This window comes from Monodelphis domestica, chromosome 7 (assembly GCF_027887165.1).
Source record: "Monodelphis domestica isolate mMonDom1 chromosome 7, mMonDom1.pri, whole genome shotgun sequence".
NCBI classification, from domain to species: Eukaryota; Metazoa; Chordata; class Mammalia; order Didelphimorphia; family Didelphidae; genus Monodelphis; species Monodelphis domestica.
In genome coordinates, this window is record NC_077233.1 from 224,544,754 (window position 1) to 224,563,518 (window position 18,765).

An 18,765-nucleotide genomic window follows, 5' to 3' on the forward strand; every position below is an offset into this window, starting at 1 on the left:
TCAAGTTGAAGAGGGCTTATTGATTCCCTACGGATGGTAAGATCCTGATGATATTGTGTTTATTACATCAAGCCATGGAATATTACAGAGCATCCAAAAGAAGATCCAGAACCTCTCAAAGGAATTTGGCCTGACTGTACACACTAGAATGGTCAAATAGATTAAGAATTTACATTGCCCAAATTATAAGTTGCTTTTGGCTGGGCAACCTATATCACTTTTCTGTCAGCGTATTTATATCTAAGATAGCCATTAAAGATGGACAATAAGATGGGCACAGAGTCAAACAGGAATAAAAAATACCATCATTAAATATAAAGCTCCTTTAATGACCTTAAGTTTTTCATAAAGACAAAGATTCATCTTTTTAATGTTGTTATATGGCAACAAAACATAGAAGTTGACAGTCTATGAAGATTTAAAATAAATATCACAGAGAAGTTCACACCGAGTAGGAGTAGGTTCCAAACTATAACCATAAGCAAATCTGTAGAATAGGAATGAAAAAGGTCATATATTAAGAGTGGTTAACCTTTTTCTCTGATGTGGATACTTTTGCCTGCCTAGTGAAGTCTATGGTCAGAATACTGTTTTTAAATGAAATAAATTTAAATGAACATATGTGTGTATAAAAATAAAACGAATCCCAGAACCCCTATTATAAAGGAATTGTGTGATAAGAGAAGATGTGCCATTAAAAGATCATAAATAGAAAAGCCTGATGCTGATAAACCTGTAAGTTCTGGGTTGATGTCAAAACAAAATGAGCCACTCATAAGTCAATGGACAGTTAACAAAAGGAGATTTCCTTAGCTATAAATTTCAAAGTTATACAGCAATATTAAACTAGGGTAGACAGGCTGATCCCCATCATAGAAGCATATCTAACCTGAAGGGTGGAATCTCATGACTTTTGTGGTCTTCAGTCATTTACCAAGTCTGACCCAATGTGGCTGGGACCCATTAACCCTCCTCCATGACCAGGAAACCACACAAACCCAGTCAGACATCACTAGGAAGCTGGATCAAGAAAGGTCCAGTTTGAGCCTCCTCTTATAGCAGGTTTAATCAAGTTTTGGCTTCATTGCCTTTTAGGGGAAAATGCAGCCTAACCCTTTATAATGGGGGTAGGGGAAGGAGAAAAACTAGTCTTACCACAGGGAGTGAGGGTGAGGGATGCCAAGTAGAAATTTAGAGTCTTCCACTGATGCTTTCAGGTCATTAGAAGAAAATGAGGAAGATCTCTAATGCATTGTGGACCCTTTGTGGAGAACTTATGGGAAAATAAATGCATGTGATGATCAGTTATGGATTGGTTTTGAGTTGCATTATTGTAAAGAATGCTATTTTAGAGGAAATCATACGTTCATTTGAGACTCATAATTATCTTTATCTTTTCAAATGTATACTTGCCCAGAGGTATCAAACTGGAGGTCAAAATTTTGAGTGGTGCCCAAAACAGATTATAATATACTTGAGGGGGTGTGGGGTGAGAGGAAATAGTGTGGAGGAGCTCAGTTGGTCAAGATATGTTAAAATTGGAACAATACAGAGAAGACTAGCATAGCCCCTGTGCAAAGATAATGTGCAAATTTGTGGTGCAGCATAAATTAAATAATCAAATTAATAAGTACATATATAAGTAAATATAACTAGGAAATGTTTAACAAAATTAAACTATGAAACCACATAGATGATGGTAATTGGTGGTTTCTAAGTCAATTTTCATCTCAAGGTTATTTGAGTTTGACACATTTGATGTATGGTATATTTGGATTCATTTTATAAAGCTCTGAACATTGATTATAGTTGTTTATAGTTGATATATTAGATTTTTCCATAATATATTTCTAAGTTATAGCTATGAATTGTTAACTACTAGCTCTTTAGTCAGGAATACAACCTTTAATTACAATTGTGCTACTATGCAAACACTTTACAATGTGAATTCTAGAGAAAGATAATGACAAAATGGGAATACCACTTGTATGTAAATGAATGACTAAATGCACAAAATTAGAACTAACCAGAAAACCCTTTTGGACACTTGTTAAAAGTTTTTTTTTTTTTTTTGTAAAGGGGACTAATGTATATTCTTGAACTACAATCCTGTTCCTTCAGTATATCAATTCTTACTAATCAATGCTATGAAATTAGTGGCACTTATGGAAGATTTAGAATATTGGAATGCATTTGGCATGGCCCTTAAGCATGCTGGGGAATTTTCATTTAAAAATGAATCCTTATTTCAGGATTTATTCATTATGGTTTGCTTTTTAGTGAATACAATGGGGAGAAATCTAGATTCTCCATAGTTTCAAGTAAACTATGGGTTTCTTATTTGATGTTTATCACATAGCTCTATTGTTCATAAAATCAGAACCAGGGATTTGAGCTGGCTTGAAAGCTCACCATGTAAACTAGTTATTGTAAAAGTAAAATTTGAGAAGTTGTACCAACTTTTATTGAGATCTGTTTTGCAAAAGGCTTAAAAGTCTCTCCAAATAACATGGAACCAGAGAAACAAATCATAAGAGGAGACCACTTCAAGATAACTCCCAGGAATTATCTGAGATCCAAGATGAAAAGTGTTGATTAAATGGATATTGGTACTGGGTATTGATGTTAGTTGATGTTGATGATGATTATTATATTACTTTGACATTTTGCCTCAAAATATAAGTTCATTGTTTTAGATATTCTTTTTGTGGCTTGTGCTATGATTAATCAATCTTGTTATTCTTAAATTATCCAGTCAAGGAAAATTTCAACAGGTCTCCCATTGACAGAAAAAGGGAAACTGAGAAAATGATTCTAATTCCATTTTGTAATTGATTCTATAATGTATCACCTCCAATATTCTCTAACTCATGTTTCTTTGTCTCTGAACTTAGTTCAGAAATTCAGCTAGCTAACAATAAGTTAAGTTTAGAAATCAGTTCTTCTGCTAATCACCAGATGCCATAGACTTTTTGCCTTCCTTTGGGTAGGGTAGAGGAATATTCTAACAATGTGTAATTCTCTTGCGGGTTATATATATTGTTTCCCTACTTGTGTTTATATTGCTGTTGTGTATTGTCTCCAATGTGCTTGAGCTCCTTCTTTTGTGATAATGAAGCCACTTGTGAACAACTACTCAGGGAAATTTTCAGAAGATAATATCAGAAAGAATGTATGATCAGGACAGAAATGATAGAATGTATCATGGGACCAAATACCTGAAAACATGACCTATAGCATCACAGTTATAAACAGTAAAGCAACTTCCATGGGAAAATTTCAATGTATCCACCCTTGTGACCATGTGACCATCTCTTGGCATTAAGCTTTCTTTGTTCTGTTTTTACATAATATCTGGCCTACTCTAAGTGTGGCATGAAAATCTGCCATTATCTTGCCACCACCCAGGACTTACCTCATGAGTAAACTACTCCCAATCAAACCTATTTATAACCATCCTGGCACAGACTGCCCTTCTCAAAGTAGAGACTGTCCCTCTGGATATTCTGCATTAAATTACCAAGGGAGGAATTTTTTTATCTTAAAGACAATAAAGAACTACCACATAGTTCTCAAGGAGGGTAGTAACATAGTGTGGATCCAGAAAAAAATGGGCTGGATTTAATTGGTTGGTTCTACACTATTCTATACCTTGAACCTTTTCAATCTTTATTCCTCATATTATGACATGGCTTCATGTGGATTATTTTTCTAAAATTCTTTTATTTTTTAGCTTTTGTGATATGGTGTGTATGTGTGTGGGGAAACATTCCTTTTTTTCTATGTAAATCTCTTGAAACTTAAGCAAAAAATATTACATAATCCAAAAAGTACTGACTTCAGAATGTAAGGACCTTGTTATAAATTCTGACTCTTCTTTTTACTACCTGTGTGAACTTAGGCAAGTTAACTTTCTAGGTTTCACTTTTCTCATTGTTAACAGTAGGGGGTTGGTTTCAATCATTCCTAATATCTGATGCTTTTATCCACCACATTTTCCCATGGGATGTTTGCCTTCTTTGTTACCTTCCTATTACACACGATATATTGCTATACCACATGATTTCCTTCTTTTCTGTCTCCTTATGCCATTTTCCCCTTTAGGCTTCCTTCATTTCTTTTTCTGAAATATTTCTTTTACTTAAATTTCAAATGTCTTTGATTTGTGCCTTACATGAGAGCCTGCTAATTGATTAATCTCCCTGACTCCAATATTTCTCTTCACCAGTGCCCTCTCCACACAACTGCCAAAGCGACATTCCTAAAGCACAATTCTGGCCTCAGCCAGAAATACGTTCCAATGGCTTCTTGTTGGTTCTAAGATCAAATGCAAACTACCTTGTTTAGCTTTTGAAGCCTTTCACAATGTTACCTTTTACCAAGCTTTATAGATTTATTACATATTACTTTCCTTCACACACTCTGTAGTTTGGTCAAACTGACCTTGCTGTCCTTCACATATAACATACTCTTCTGTTTATCTTTTTCCTTGGCTGCTACGCTATAATGCCTTCCCTTAGCCTCCATCCTCTTGCTAATGACACTCCCCTAAAATTATTTTGCATTTGTTTTGCATTTATTTTGTACGTGCTTATATGTGTTTATATTTTCTCCCCAGACTGACTGTAAGTTCTTTCAGGGAAGTAATGGTGACATAATTGTCTTTGTATTCTTAATGCCTAACACAGTACATAGTACATAATAGGGGCTTAATAAATGGGTTTTGATTGACTGTATTACATTTGGGAAATTACATAATAGTTTCAATAAGACAATGTCTCTTCCCGATACCAAAAATGATGTTACATGATAGTGAATCATTGGATATCACCATATCTAAAGAATAAAAATTGCTAGTGAATCAGAGGGAAATCCATGACAGATATAAGTAGGCTGAGATATATTTCTAACAATGACCTGTGTGTAGGATCTGAGCAGCATAGCATGATGGATATTATCCAAGAAATATTTTTTTAAGAATGCATTTGGAGGGGGAGTCAAGATGGTGGCTGAGAAACAGCAAAAGTTCAGACCTCTGAATACACTTCCTTACCAATTACAAACTAAATGCTCCTAGGGGACTGAAAACCAAACCTAACAACAAGACAGAGCCAAGTAACACTCCTATTGGACTCAATCCAAAAGGTACACCCCACAAAAGCTGGAATTTGAGAACACTTCGGTTTAAGGGGAAGGCAGAAAGAAGGTCCCAGGACCCCTCCCCTCCCACCTAGAGTGCTAAGCCTCCAGCAGCAGAGGGAACCTCTGGGCAGGCAAAGGTGCTTGTCTGGAGGGTGAACCTTATGGGCAGGGTGGTGCCAGGACCAGAGCATTGAACACAGGTAGTGGGGAAGGAGCTAGAGAGGGAGCGCAGAGCAGGCAGCCTGGTCACAGAGGCAGAGACCCTCCATATTGCTCAATCCTTCTAGGAGGTTTTGGTCTCAGAGAACATCCAGCCCAACCCAGCTGAACTTAATCCCATCAAAAGTCTTTAGAGGTCAGGGAATCCCAAGCTCCAACATCCCTCCCCACTGTAAACCACGATTATAAGACTCCAGAGGACAGGGAAGCTCAATCACTAACACCCCTCCCCCCACAGACTGCACAGAGAGATCTTCTGTCAAAGCTCTAAGAGGAAAGACTGACGAAAACCCCAAAACCAAAAAAATGAGAGGAGCAAGAGCACAGACAAATACGGGGAGTAAATAAGAGGAAAATATGAGCAAACAACAGAAAAAAAGAAAAAAATTACACTAGACAGCTTCTATACAGGCAACGAACAAAGAGCAAACAGAACAGAGGAGGAGGGATCATCAAACAATAAATCAGAAATCCAAGTGAATTGGATACAGGCTTTGTAAGAACTCAAAATGCAATTCAAAACACAATTAAGAGAGGCTGAAGACAATTGGGAAAAGAACTTAAAAACTAAGATAAGGCATCTGAAAACAGAAAATAGTATCTTGAAAACCAAAAGCAACCAGCTTGAAAATGAGACAAAGGAGATGAACAATGAGGCAAAGAAGATGAAAGATGAGGCAAAGGAGATGAAAGATGAGATAAAGAGGATGAAAGATGACCTCCAAAGAAAATCAGACCAGAAGGAGAAGGATGACCAAAAAGCCAGGGATGAAATCCAGTCTTTAAGAACCAGAATACAACTAGAATTAAGTGACCTCACAAGGCAGCAGGACACTATAAAACAAAATGAAAAGAATGAAAAAATTGAGGAAAATATGAAGAATCTCATTCACAAAACAGAAGATTTAGAAAATCACTCAAGTAGAAACAATTTAAGAATCATTAGTCTACCAGAAGACCATGCCAAAAGAAAAAGCCTGTACATGATACTACAGGAAATTATTCAAGAAAATTGCCCTGATATTCTAGAACAAGAGGGAAAAGTGGAGATTGAAAGAATCCACAGATCACCTCCTGTACTTAATCCCCAATTGACAACACCCAGGAATGTTATAGCCAAATTCAAGAACTATCAGACCAAGGAAAAAATATTACAAGCTTCCAAGAAGAAGTCATTCAGATACCATGGAACCACAGTGAGGATAACACAGGATCTGGCTGCATCTACACTGAAGGACCAAAAGGCATGGAATATGATATTCCAGAAAGCAAGGGAACTAGGTCTACAACCAAGAATCAACTACCCAGCAAAACTGACTATATTCTTACAGGGGAAAGCATGGTCATTCAACAAAATAGAAGAATTCCAAGAATTTATAAAGAAAAGACCAGACCTGAAAAGAAAATTTGATGTTCAAGCACAGAACTCAAGAGAATCATCAAAAGGTAATTAAAAAAGAGGGAAAAAAGAAAAACAAAATTAAAAAAAATAAAAAAAACCTTTTTTTAGAGACTCAATAAGTTAAAATGTTATGTATCCCTATAAGAAAAGAGGTCATTGGTAACTCTTAAAAATTGTTATTATCACCTGGGCAGCTAGAAGAATTACACTTAGAGGGAAGAGAGACAAACTGTAGAGAATGAAATAAGACATAAATAGTTATATAGATATATGTATACATAAATGCATATACATGTGTATATATGTATGTATATGTATATACATATATACACAAGTAGAGCTAAAAAAGAGGTTAATACTAAAAGAAATGGGGAAGAAAAAAAGGGAGTAAATTTATATGTCACAAAGAAGCTCATGGCAGGAGGTGTGAGAATATTAATAACACTGGAAGGGTAAAAAGGTTGGAGATAGGAAATACTTGACCCTTATATGCATTGAAATTGACCTAAAGAGGGAAGAACAATCCAATCCATTGGGGCAGAGAATAGATTTGCACCCTATAGGGGCGTAGAAGGGTAATAAACAGACTGGTGAGGAGGGAAGCAGTACAAGGGAGGGAGAGGGTTGGGGGTAGTTTTAGAAAGACTGCAGGGAAAATAAGAGGGGGACTAAAAAGGGGGGTAGAAAGGGAAGTAAAATAAGGGTGGGAACTAAGGCAACTGATTCAAAACAAACATTGATTTGAAGAAAATAGTGAAATAAGAAAAAGCAGGACTAAGCAGTGATCCTGTACAACTTGGAAAAATCTATGAGAAAAACCACTATCCACATTCAGAGGAAACACTGTGGGAGTAAAACCACCAGAAAGAAAAAAAAAACTGCTTGAATACATGGGCAGAAGGGATATGGTTGGGGATGTGGACTCTAAATGATCACCCCAGTGCAAACAACAACATGGAAATAAGTTCTGATCAAGGACACAAGTAATACCCAATGAAATTGTGCATTGGCTGCCAGAAGGGTGGGTGAAGGGGAGGGAGGGAAATAAAGTGATTATTGTAACCAAAAAAAAATTAAATTAAAAAATTAAAATTTAAAAAAATGCATTTGGCAGATCATATAGCAAAAGTTAGATAGGTAGGATACGAGATGAAAAACCTTAAAGGCTAAACTGGTAGTATGGAATGTTCCAAGACATAAAAGGAAGCATCTAGCCAATCAGGTAGATTATATATAGTGGATTTATAAGATGGCTTAGACAAGAGATAAAAAGGCTGAAATCTCATATCCATGGAAATAATAAAATAATCTTATTAGTAAATCTTTTTAATATATGAAAGTGGATAACTTGTCACTTGATTCCTAGCTATATATGTATTATGCCTCTGATTCCTAAATTTAATCATTTCTCTTAATGGAAAATTTTCAGAAATATGAGCCTGAAGTACTCAATGGATCTGATCTTTGAGCTAATTCTTTTCTGTAAAAAAAAAAAAGTTTGTTACCTGTTTTTGGTAGAGTGAAACATATGGTTGGCACAATCATATGCAAACCAGGGGCAAGCTGGTCATTTTATGAAGTCTGCCTCAGGTGATTTATTTCCTCAGAAATGAATTTTCTCAATTCTTAGTCAATACTACCTAGAATGGAAACATTATAATAGAATAACATTTATTCTTCTTATCAAAGCTTATGCATATCTGCAATGTTGGTCCTACTATGTTAGAATTATCAATAAATCCTCATTTATTCATGAACTTTAAAAATTCTTTATTCTCTAAGTCCTGTATGAAATTGGAATAAAACTGACTGAGTTGTGTATCTCAAAGTAGGTGCCTTAACTTAAGGATCACTAGGAAGAATTATGTGATGCCAAAATATCTCTCCTATCCTGAGATTTCATTATTGGAGACTTTTTCTTTGGATCAAATACTGCCTCTCCTTCAGATCTTCTTTGAAAATCCAAATAATCATAGTTGAGATAGTAGGAGAGAGGAGAAGGAAATAACAAATTGAGCTACTAATGCTTTAGCCTCGATGTCTTCAGTAGAATTCCCTTTTTCTCTGATTAATGGGACCCTGACCATCACAAGAGCAATGGCATAGGGGGCAGCTGGGTGGATCAGTAAATTCAGAGCCAGGCTCAGCGATGGAAGGTCCTAAGTTCAAATCTGACCTCAGACACTTCTCAGCTGTGTGACCCTGGAGAGGTTACTTAACCCCCATTGCCTAGCCCTTACCACTGTTTCTCCTTAGAACCAATATACAATGTTGATTCTAAGACAGAAAGTAAGGATTAAAAAAAAAAAAGGACAATGGAATAAGTGAGAATACGAAAGAGAGTTGGAATATGGGAAAACACACATGAAAGAAAGTTTTAAAATAAAGGCAACTGCATCCAATAGAACCAGTGTGGTTTCTTTTCCAAATATCATTTCCATGCTTTGTTGGGTAAATTAATTTTGATACACATTATATGGTCTATGAGTGTCTCATTTTTGTTCTAATTCCAAGCCCAAACCACTGAATCAGTCTCAGTGAAACTTGTCCCAAGATACTTTCTCTGATTTTACAGATGAAGAAACCAAATGACAGCGGTATTGTGACTTTCCCAAGGTCACACAGATTATAAGTGGAAGAGAACTCATTTGAACTCAGGTTTCCATGATTCCAATTCAATATTGTTTCTACAGTACTATTGTGCCTTCCTCAGTTTCCTTTACTTCAAGAGTTGTTACTTCTTCTTTAAGTAAAAGGTTTAAAACACCAATATTTCTACCCACCTGATTCCTAATGGGTTGTTTGTTTATTCCACCATGTGAAGTAATTTTTTTCTTTGCTTTAAGGCTGTCAGGAAAAGAAAAGAGAGTCATTTGGGATTGTGGGAGTGCTGGAGAGATTTATTAACCAGACTTGGAAACCTTCTGTACAGGCTGGAGAAAAGATTTTGGAGGGCCTTGAGGACCCCTAAATGCAGCAGAGATAAGTCACAGCAGCATGAACTTCATGACACATTATCTTATAGTTTCTAACAAGCGCTAGCCCTGTAAGAGAGCAGGGGCGCCACGGGTAGCTTCTTTTCTCTCTTCTACCACCAAGAGACAAGCCCTGGGAGGTTGGGTTTCAAGGTGGGTACAGCAGTGGTTAAGAGATGGTTCTTTGTGATCACCCTAGCGCAAATATCAATAATATGGAAAGAGGTCTGGATCAATGTCTCCTGTAAAACCCAGTGGAGTTGCACTTCAGCTGTGGGAGGAGAGTGAGTGAGGGGAGCTAAAGAACATGAATCATGTAACCATGGGGAAATATTCTAAATTGATTAAATAAAATTTTCCAAATTAAAAAAAAAGAGATTATTCTTCAAAGACAAGATGACTAAAATCTGATGCATACTACCTGGCATATCCCAGGTACCTAATAACTATTGACCGACTAATGAATCCTTTTCTTGAAGCTGTCAATCTTTGGAGTCCTCCAGATCTTCCAACCAAATAATGAAATCATTTTGGGCCCTATCTGAAATCCTAAGGTGTCACAAGAAAGAAATGAAATTAGAGTTACTGGAACCTGGAAACAGGTGACTGGACTTTAGGAATATCCTTCTAATTTATGTTATTTGGGATCATTTTTTACTTTCCGGGGAGAGTAACCTCTATATGCTCTTCTCTCCCATAATATGGGATTAGAATCTTTAAAGTGCCCCTGAGGGCTCTTCTTTGACATCCCTTTATTGTCAGTGACATAGCTAGAACTTTAGACTTGGAGTCAGGAAGACCTGAATTCAAGTACTGACTCACACAAATTAATGTCTGTGACTTTGTATAAATCACTTGGGCTTAAAGTCTCAAATCCTGCCTCATACAAATTTACTGGCTATTTGACTTATGTGCAAAGCACGTAATTCCTTTCAGCCTCAATTTTCTCATCTTTAAAATAGGGATAATAATAGCATTTATCTAGCTAAGTTATTATGTAAAGTATTTTGTAAATCTTAATGTACCATATAAATGTTAGCTATAAGCTGGTAGAAAATATGGCTGAATGGAAAAAGAATGGACTCTGAATTCAGAGGTTATAAATTCAAATCCTGCCTTTGATATTAGGTAATTTATGTTACTTTGTACAAATCTCTTAGATATTGGGAATATGATGAACAAAAACAATAAAAGTTTCTATCCTTGAGGAGTCTATATTCTATCAGGGAAGGAAACATATTTACATGCATGTCATATGAAATAAGTAAAAATAATTTTGAAGATGAAATAGAAAAGACCTCACATAGAGGATAGTAGTTGTTGAGTTTTGAGGGAAACTAGGAATTCTGGGAGCTGGAAGTGAGCAGAAAGGGCATTTCAGGTATACTAGACAGCCTGTTTGAAGACACAGAAGTGGGAAATTAATCTAGACCTCAGTTTCCTCATATATAAAATGAGGGAGCAGAATGAAATGAGTTCTGATTTTCTTTCCAGCTCAAGATCTATGGAGAATGATATATGATGGTTTCCTTCTCCTTACTGTAGTATGGGAGCTATTGGAAATCTAATCTCAGAGAATGACAGCAAACCTCCACAGGTCCTTAAACTCCTGGGAAAAAAAGACAATTTGGCCAGAGACATAGATATAGCATGTAGGCTGGTATGATTTGAGAAATGTCAAAAGGCCTGTGTAATTTGAACTTCCTCTTACCAGTCTGTGACTCTATTTAAAATTTCTACTGTTATATGGAATCCTTAGAAAGTCTCAAAGAAATTTAAATTTTTAATTGGGTTAAGGTTTTATAGGGCAGCAGTAGGAAGCGATTAGGGTATTGGGCTGGAATCTGGGAAGACCTGACTCTGACACTAATTTAAGTGGAGGACTCTGGATAAGTCTCTTTTCCTTTATCTGCTAAATCATCATCCAAGTCTTGCCCCACTTACATGGGGTATCCCAAGGCTCTGACCTTAGCACTATTTTCATCTCTCCATAATTTCTGACCCCATCAGCTCTCCTGGGTTCAATTATTCTGTCTTTACAAAAAACTCCCAAATCAATATAGCTGGTTATTATCTATCTCCTGATTTGCATTCTGCATCACAAATTGTTTCCTACATATCTACCTTTCTGTTCCATAGACAACTTAAACTAAATATATCTACCTTGTACTTAGGAAGTCAGTTTTTTTTTAGCCCAGAAATTTTACATTTATCCAAATTAAGTTTTATTCTTATATTTATATAACAATTCTAAGCCTAAAAAAATTAGCAGATGCCAATATTCATCATCATCATCACTAGAGTTCATGTAGCATTTTATTTTTGTTACCTTATTTGATCCTCATAAAAACCTTTGAAGGTATGCTACTATTATGCCAATTTTATACATAAAGGAACTGAGGCTAAGGAAGGTTAAGTGATTTTTCCATTATTAAATAGCTAATAAATGCCTAAGTCAAGATTTGAACTTGGATATTCCCCACTCCAAGTTCAGTCCTCTGTGTATCATCTTCCTTTTAGCTTTGTGGAAACAAACTTGTCAGTTTTGCCATTATCTTTCCATAGGTATTTTGTACTTTGGGGGTAATTTTTCAGTCATGTCAGATTCTTCATGACTCATTTGGGGTTTTCTTAGTAAGGATACTGTAGTGGTTTGCCATTTCCTTCTTTGACTCATTTTCTAAATAGGAAACTGAGGAAAAAGAGTTAAGTGACCTGTTGAGGATCACAGTTAGTGTCAGAGGATAGATCTGAACTCAGGATGTATAGGCCTGACAGTCACTGAGCCACCTAGCTGCCCTTATCTAGACATATCATGAAATATACAAGAAATAATAGACAAGTGTTAGATTTGGAATCAATAAAACCATAATAAAATCTAGCCTCAGATACTTAGTATTTCTGTTAATTTAATCTTTCAGAACCTATTTTCTTGGCTATGAAATGAGTATAATAATACTTAAACTATTTATAAGGTTGTTTTAAGAAAAGTGATATAGAAATTAAAATGATATAGAAATATTTATTCAAGTTATTTGCACAGGGCCAAATGCAGGTTCTAGGTCTACTTCCTTCCATACTTCCCTCCAAGTTGTCATTGACCCATTAAGATCATAGATTAGATAGAACACTAGACTGGAGTTAAGAAGATCTGAGTTTGAATCCTGGTTCAAACACTTATTTCTATGTTATCCTGGTCCTCCGACCTCTCTTTGCCCAGATTTCTTTGTCTATGACATTAAAAGCTTGCACTTAGATGGCCTCCAAGGTCCTTTCTAGCTTTAAGTTTATAATAATATAAAAATTTTGTGGTAGCATGATACACTGGAAAGAGCACTGAGTTTTAAATCAAGAAACTGGATTCAGATCTCAGCAATGATATTGGGTCTTCCATCTATAAATCTAGGATTCTAAGTGTTAATCATTTCAACCTTCACATCTTGCTCCATTATCATCATCCCATCTTTTCCAAGTAGTGGTTCTATTGTGTCTCTGAAATTCCACTTGTTTCTAACAGAGTTAACAGAAACAAATACTTTCTCTTATCCTTAGTATTCATCACCAGCCTCAGATAAATTGGACTTTTGCAGGTACTCATTTGTATTCATCTTTAGTCACCTGCCCTTGCTTCTATCCTCAATATATGTCCTCTTAAAATCTGAGGTGCTTGATGGCTTTTCTTAGCAATCACATCAGTCTCTTTAGGTAACTCTTCCTTTTCTTCCTCATCCAAAGAACAAACAGGAATATTTCTGAATTTCTTCTTCCCATTTCTCTTCTCTAAGAGCTTCTTGTTTTTCTCTGGTCCAGTTCATTTTTCTGATATTAGGTCACTAGATCCCACCTGTCCTTTTTCCGAATATATAGAAATCTTCTCCCTCAAATTAAGGGTATTTGTCAGACTCTTCCCATCTTTCCTCACCTCTATCATCAACTCTGTGATAGGGTGGTCACTTGACTTCCCCAAGAGTCTCTCCTTTTTGCTTCATCATTCAGTTCCTCTGTATTACTTGAAAATGATCATTTGATAACAGTTATAATTGTTTCCACTACATTTGAAGTGCAAGATGATAATTAAAAGTAAATCAAGAGGTAAATCTGCTTGTTCCATAGAGTAAACGTCAGTAGATGACCAGACAATGAAAGTCTTCTATTTTTTACTATAATTCCTTTCTATTTAGAAAAACAAAACAGGGTTACTCTAAGATGGCAGTGTAGTAGGAGTCTTCTGAATCACCTTCAAACCAATCATTACAAAGTTTCTCAAAAGGACAGAAATAAAAATCAGATGAATAAAGGGACTCTCCCAATGGATTCAGTCTTAAAGATAGGCAGTGTTTGGGGATTCCCACACTATAAGGGGGCAAAATTATATTTATCAAAGTGTAATCTGATCACCCCTCACCCACACCACCTACCATGCAAGGGCTGGGGCAATCTCTAAATTCTTGGGGGCTGGCTGAAGGCACCACAGACTTACCCTGAGGGTAGTACAAGTCCTTGGCTGTGAGACTTGAGACATGAGGCTGAGGAGTGTGGAGCTTGGGCAGAAGTGAGACTGGCTAAAGGCAAAGCAGCAGGGGCTGGAAAGATAGACTCAGGGGAAAAAATTCTATAAAGTGCACTACACAAAGAAAATCATAGATTTACCTGCACTCATTCAGGTTTCTGACTGGGAAAGGAAGATACTAACAAGGCAAAGCCCTACAAGACAGAGGCTAAGAAAGCAATGAATATGTAGGAACTCCAGTTCACTAGAGGCAAAAGAAATAAGCATCAGAAAAACAAAGCTCCTGACCCTGGATAATTTCTATGGAGAAAAAGATCAGACTACAGATGCAACAGCAGAAAATGACAAACAAGTAAACACATTCAAATTTCCAAAAAAAAAAAAAAATGGAAATTGGTCACAAGCTCTCAAGGAACACAAAAAAAGGAGTTCAAGAACCAAATAGGAAAGAGAGAAGAAAAATGGGAAGAAAAGTGGGAAAAAAGAAATGAAAATAATACAAAATAAATGGGCCAGGGACATGAATAGGCAGTTTTCAGCCAAAGAAATCAAAACTATTAATAAGCACATGGAAGAGTGTTCTAAATCTCTGATAATCAGAGAGATATAAATCAAAACAACTCTGAGGTATTACCTCACACCTAGCAAATTGACTAACATAACAGCAAAAGAAAGTAATGAATGTTGGAGGGGATGTGGCAAAGTTAGGAAATTAATTCATTACTGGTGGAGTTGTGAATTGATCCAACCATTCTGGAGGGCAATCTGGAACTATGCCCAAAGGGCAATAAAAGACTGTCTGCCCTTTGATCCAGCCATAGCACTGCTGGGGTTGTACCCCAAAGAGATAATAAGGAAAAAGACTTGTACAAGAGTATTCATAGCTGCGCTCTTTGTGGTGGCCAAAAATTTGAAAATGAGGGGATGCCCTTCAATTGGGGAATGGCTGAACAAATTATGGTATATGTTGGTGATGGAATACTATTGTACTAAAAGGAATAATAAAGTGGAGGAATTCCATGGAGACTGGAACAACCTCCAGGAAGTGATGCAGAGCGAAAGGAGCAAAACCAGGAAAACATTGTACACAGAGACTGAAACACTGTGTTATAAAAGAACGTAATGGACTTCTCCATTAGGGGTAATGCAATTTCCCTGAATAATCCACAGGGATCAAGGAGAAAAAAACACTATCCTCAAGCAGAGGACAAATGGTGGGAGTAAAAACACCGAGGAAAGGCAACAGCTTGGTTACAGGAGTGGAGGGGATATAATTGAGGAAAGACTCTAAATGAACACCTTAATGAAAATACCAACAACATGGAAAAGAGTTCAGACCAAGGACACATGTGATACCCAGAGGAAGCACGCATCGCCATTGGTTGGGGTGGCGGGGTGGGGGGAGAAAATGATCTTTGTTTCTAATGAATAATGTTTGAAAATGACCAAATAAAATAATGTTTAAAAGGGAAAAAAAAGAAAAATAAAGTGAAAAATACTTAAAAAAAGAAAATAATACAAAAAAATAACAGCTTAAAAGACAGCATTGTCCATATGAAAAAAGAGGCACAGAAATCACCAGAATTGACCTGCTGAAAGCCATGAAAAGCAGGATAGACCAAACCAAAAAGGAAAGTCAAAAGATTATAACTGAAAATCAGTCTTTGAAGATGAGAATTAGGCAAGTAGAAACCAATGATCTCACAAAAGAACAAGAATTAATAAAGCAAAATCAAAAGAATGAAAAAGTTGAAGGAAACATGAAATATCTCATTGAAAGTGGAAAATAGATCCAGGAGAGACAATTTGAGAATTATTGGTCTACCAAAGAGCCTGAAAAAATAAAAGACTTGACATTGTATTACAAGAAATTATCCAAGAAAACTGCCCTGATATTTTTGAATAAGAGGGCAAAATAGATATCGAAAGAATTCATAGAGCATCCCCTACATTAAATTCCCAAAAGACAATTACCAGGAATGTTACAGTAAAATTCAAGAGCTTCCAGGCCAAAGAGAAAATATTGCAAGTAGCCAGAAGGAGAAAATCAGATATCAAGGAGCCCTAGTCAGGATTATACAGGATCTGGAAGCCTCCAAAATAAAGGACCACAAGGCTTTGAATATGATATTCAGAAAAGCAAGAGAATTGAGTCTACAAGCAAGAATCACCTACCAATCAAAACTGACTATATACTTTCAGGAGAAAGTATGGGCATTTAACAAAATAGATTTACAAGCATTCCCAAAGAAAAGACCAGAACTAAATGGAAAATTTAATGTTCAAATACAAAATTCAAGAGAACCATTAAAAGGTAAATAAGAAAGAGGAAAAAAATGTTAAAGGATTCAGTAAGGTCAAATTGATTATGTTTTGCTTTTAATTAGTCCCCTATTCCCCACCCTTATTTTACTTTCCTTCCCACCACCCACCACCCCTTTGTTATTTCCCTCTTACTTCCATTTAGTGTCTATTAACTGCACTCTCTAACTTTTCCTTCCCTTTTAATACTGCCTGCCCCACTCCTCAGCTTATTTATTCCCTTTCAACTTCCTATAGGGTAAGATATAATTCTATATCCCAATAGATTTGACTGTTCTTCCCTCTCAGAGTTGATTCCACTGAGAGTAAGGTTTAAGTATTACCTATTACCACTATAAGTAGATAGCAGACTGGATTAAAAATCAAAATCCTTATGTTGTCTACAAGAAACAGAGATGAGGCAGGTAGACACATGATAAAGGTAAGAGACTGGAGCAGAATTTATTGGACATCAACTGAGAAGAAGGCAGGGATCATAATCATGATATCTGTCAAAGCCAAAGCAAAAATAGATCTGATTAAAAGAGATAAGGAAGGTAATTATATCCTGAAAAATGGCAGTATAGACAATGAAGAAATATCAATACTCAACATGTATTCACCAAATTGTATAGTATCCAGATTTTTAAGGAGAAACTATTGGAGCTTAAGGAGGAAACAGATAGTAAAACTCTACTAGTAGGAGACTTAAACCTTCTTCTATTAGATCAAGAAGAATCAAACCAAAAAATAAATGAGAAAGAAGTAAGAGATGTGAATGAAATCTCAGAAAAATTAGAGTTAATAGATATATGGAGAAAAGTAAATAGAGATAAAAAATATACCTTTCTAGCAGCACATGGTATATTCAAAAAGATTGACCCTGTATTAGGGCATAAATACATTGCAAACAAATGCAGAAAAAAGAAATAATACATGCAACTTTTTCATATCATAATGCAATAAAAATTATAATTAGTAAGGGTACATGGAGAGGCAAATAAAAACTTAATTAGAAAAAAAACACACTTTTCTGGACTCCTCTTTTAATCTATTCTTTTGTCTAGGCAATCTGTAATATGTGTTGCTCTTTAATTTCAGTAAAGTACAACTCTTCATGATCTCATTTGAGATTTTCTTAGCAAGGATCCTGGATTGATTTGCCATATCCTTTTCTAGTTCATTTTACAGATGAAGAAATGAGACAAACAGGATTAAGTGTCTAACCCAGAGTCATATAGCTGAGGCCAGATTCGCACTCAGAAAGATTAGTCTCCCTGATTTCAGGTCCTGAATTCTATCCCCTATGCCATCTAGCTGCCTCTCCTTTTTCCTTCTCTTTTTCATTTCATACAAACATTCACTTTGTTTCCCTTTTCATGCTCATGGATTTCTTTATATATTATGTTATTAAGTTAAAGCATTATCCCTTTCATCTTTCTTTTTGTTTTATATAAGGTATATCTTTTCAAGCCTATATCCCAGACATGAATCCAATACTATCACGTCTCAGTGATACTTTTTAGATTAAATTTACCATCTTTTATTAAGATCTTTAGTTTTATAGGTCTGACTAAGATTGTTTCTCTGGTAGGTTAGGTACAATCCTAGAACTAAGTGAGACATTGTCAGGTCATTCAATAGCTAACAAAAGGAGACTTTCTTACCCAAAGCATGCAGAAAATATTAAAAAAGAATATAGGGACTCAGCTCAGGTAGACATGCCTCTTTCTTTCTCTACCTCATTTCTATCCAAAGATGGATCTGGACATGCAGAGGAGGGTATGATGACTTTATTAGCCTTGAGACTTCTGCCAGTCTGAAGGACCTGGGACTCCATATGAGAGAATTCATTTTCCCCTCAGTTGTCCAGGAATAGGTATATCCACTCAGCCTGCACCACCAGAAAGTTGCATTAACAACTCAGTTTAACCAAAAGCCTTGCACTAATCAAATCTTACACAACTTCTTGTCTTTTAGGGAAATAATTATACTACTCTACATAGGATAGGAGAATGGAAGCATAGGGGCTATATATTCATTTTATCACACCCTTCTTGTTCCCCAGTTTATACATCTGTATATATAAGCTTCTGAGGTCCCTTTCCTGGATATTAGTTCCCCTGAATTATTGACTCTCACTCTGTTTATTGCTCTTCCTATATCATATTTTTTCAGAGTACTTACAACGTATTTTGGGAGATAAGACCATTAGA

At 36.0% G+C, this 18,765-nt stretch overlaps 1 non-coding gene across 1 annotated transcript; it reads left to right on the forward strand.

Annotated features, from left to right (window-relative positions):
• Positions 1-1,513: 1,513 nt before the first annotated feature.
• Positions 1,514-1,615, forward strand: LOC130455743 (U6 spliceosomal RNA). The gene has a single exon (XR_008913837.1). It is a non-coding gene; the product is annotated as a U6 spliceosomal RNA (small nuclear RNA).
• The last annotated feature ends 17,150 nt before the right edge of the window (positions 1,616-18,765 follow it).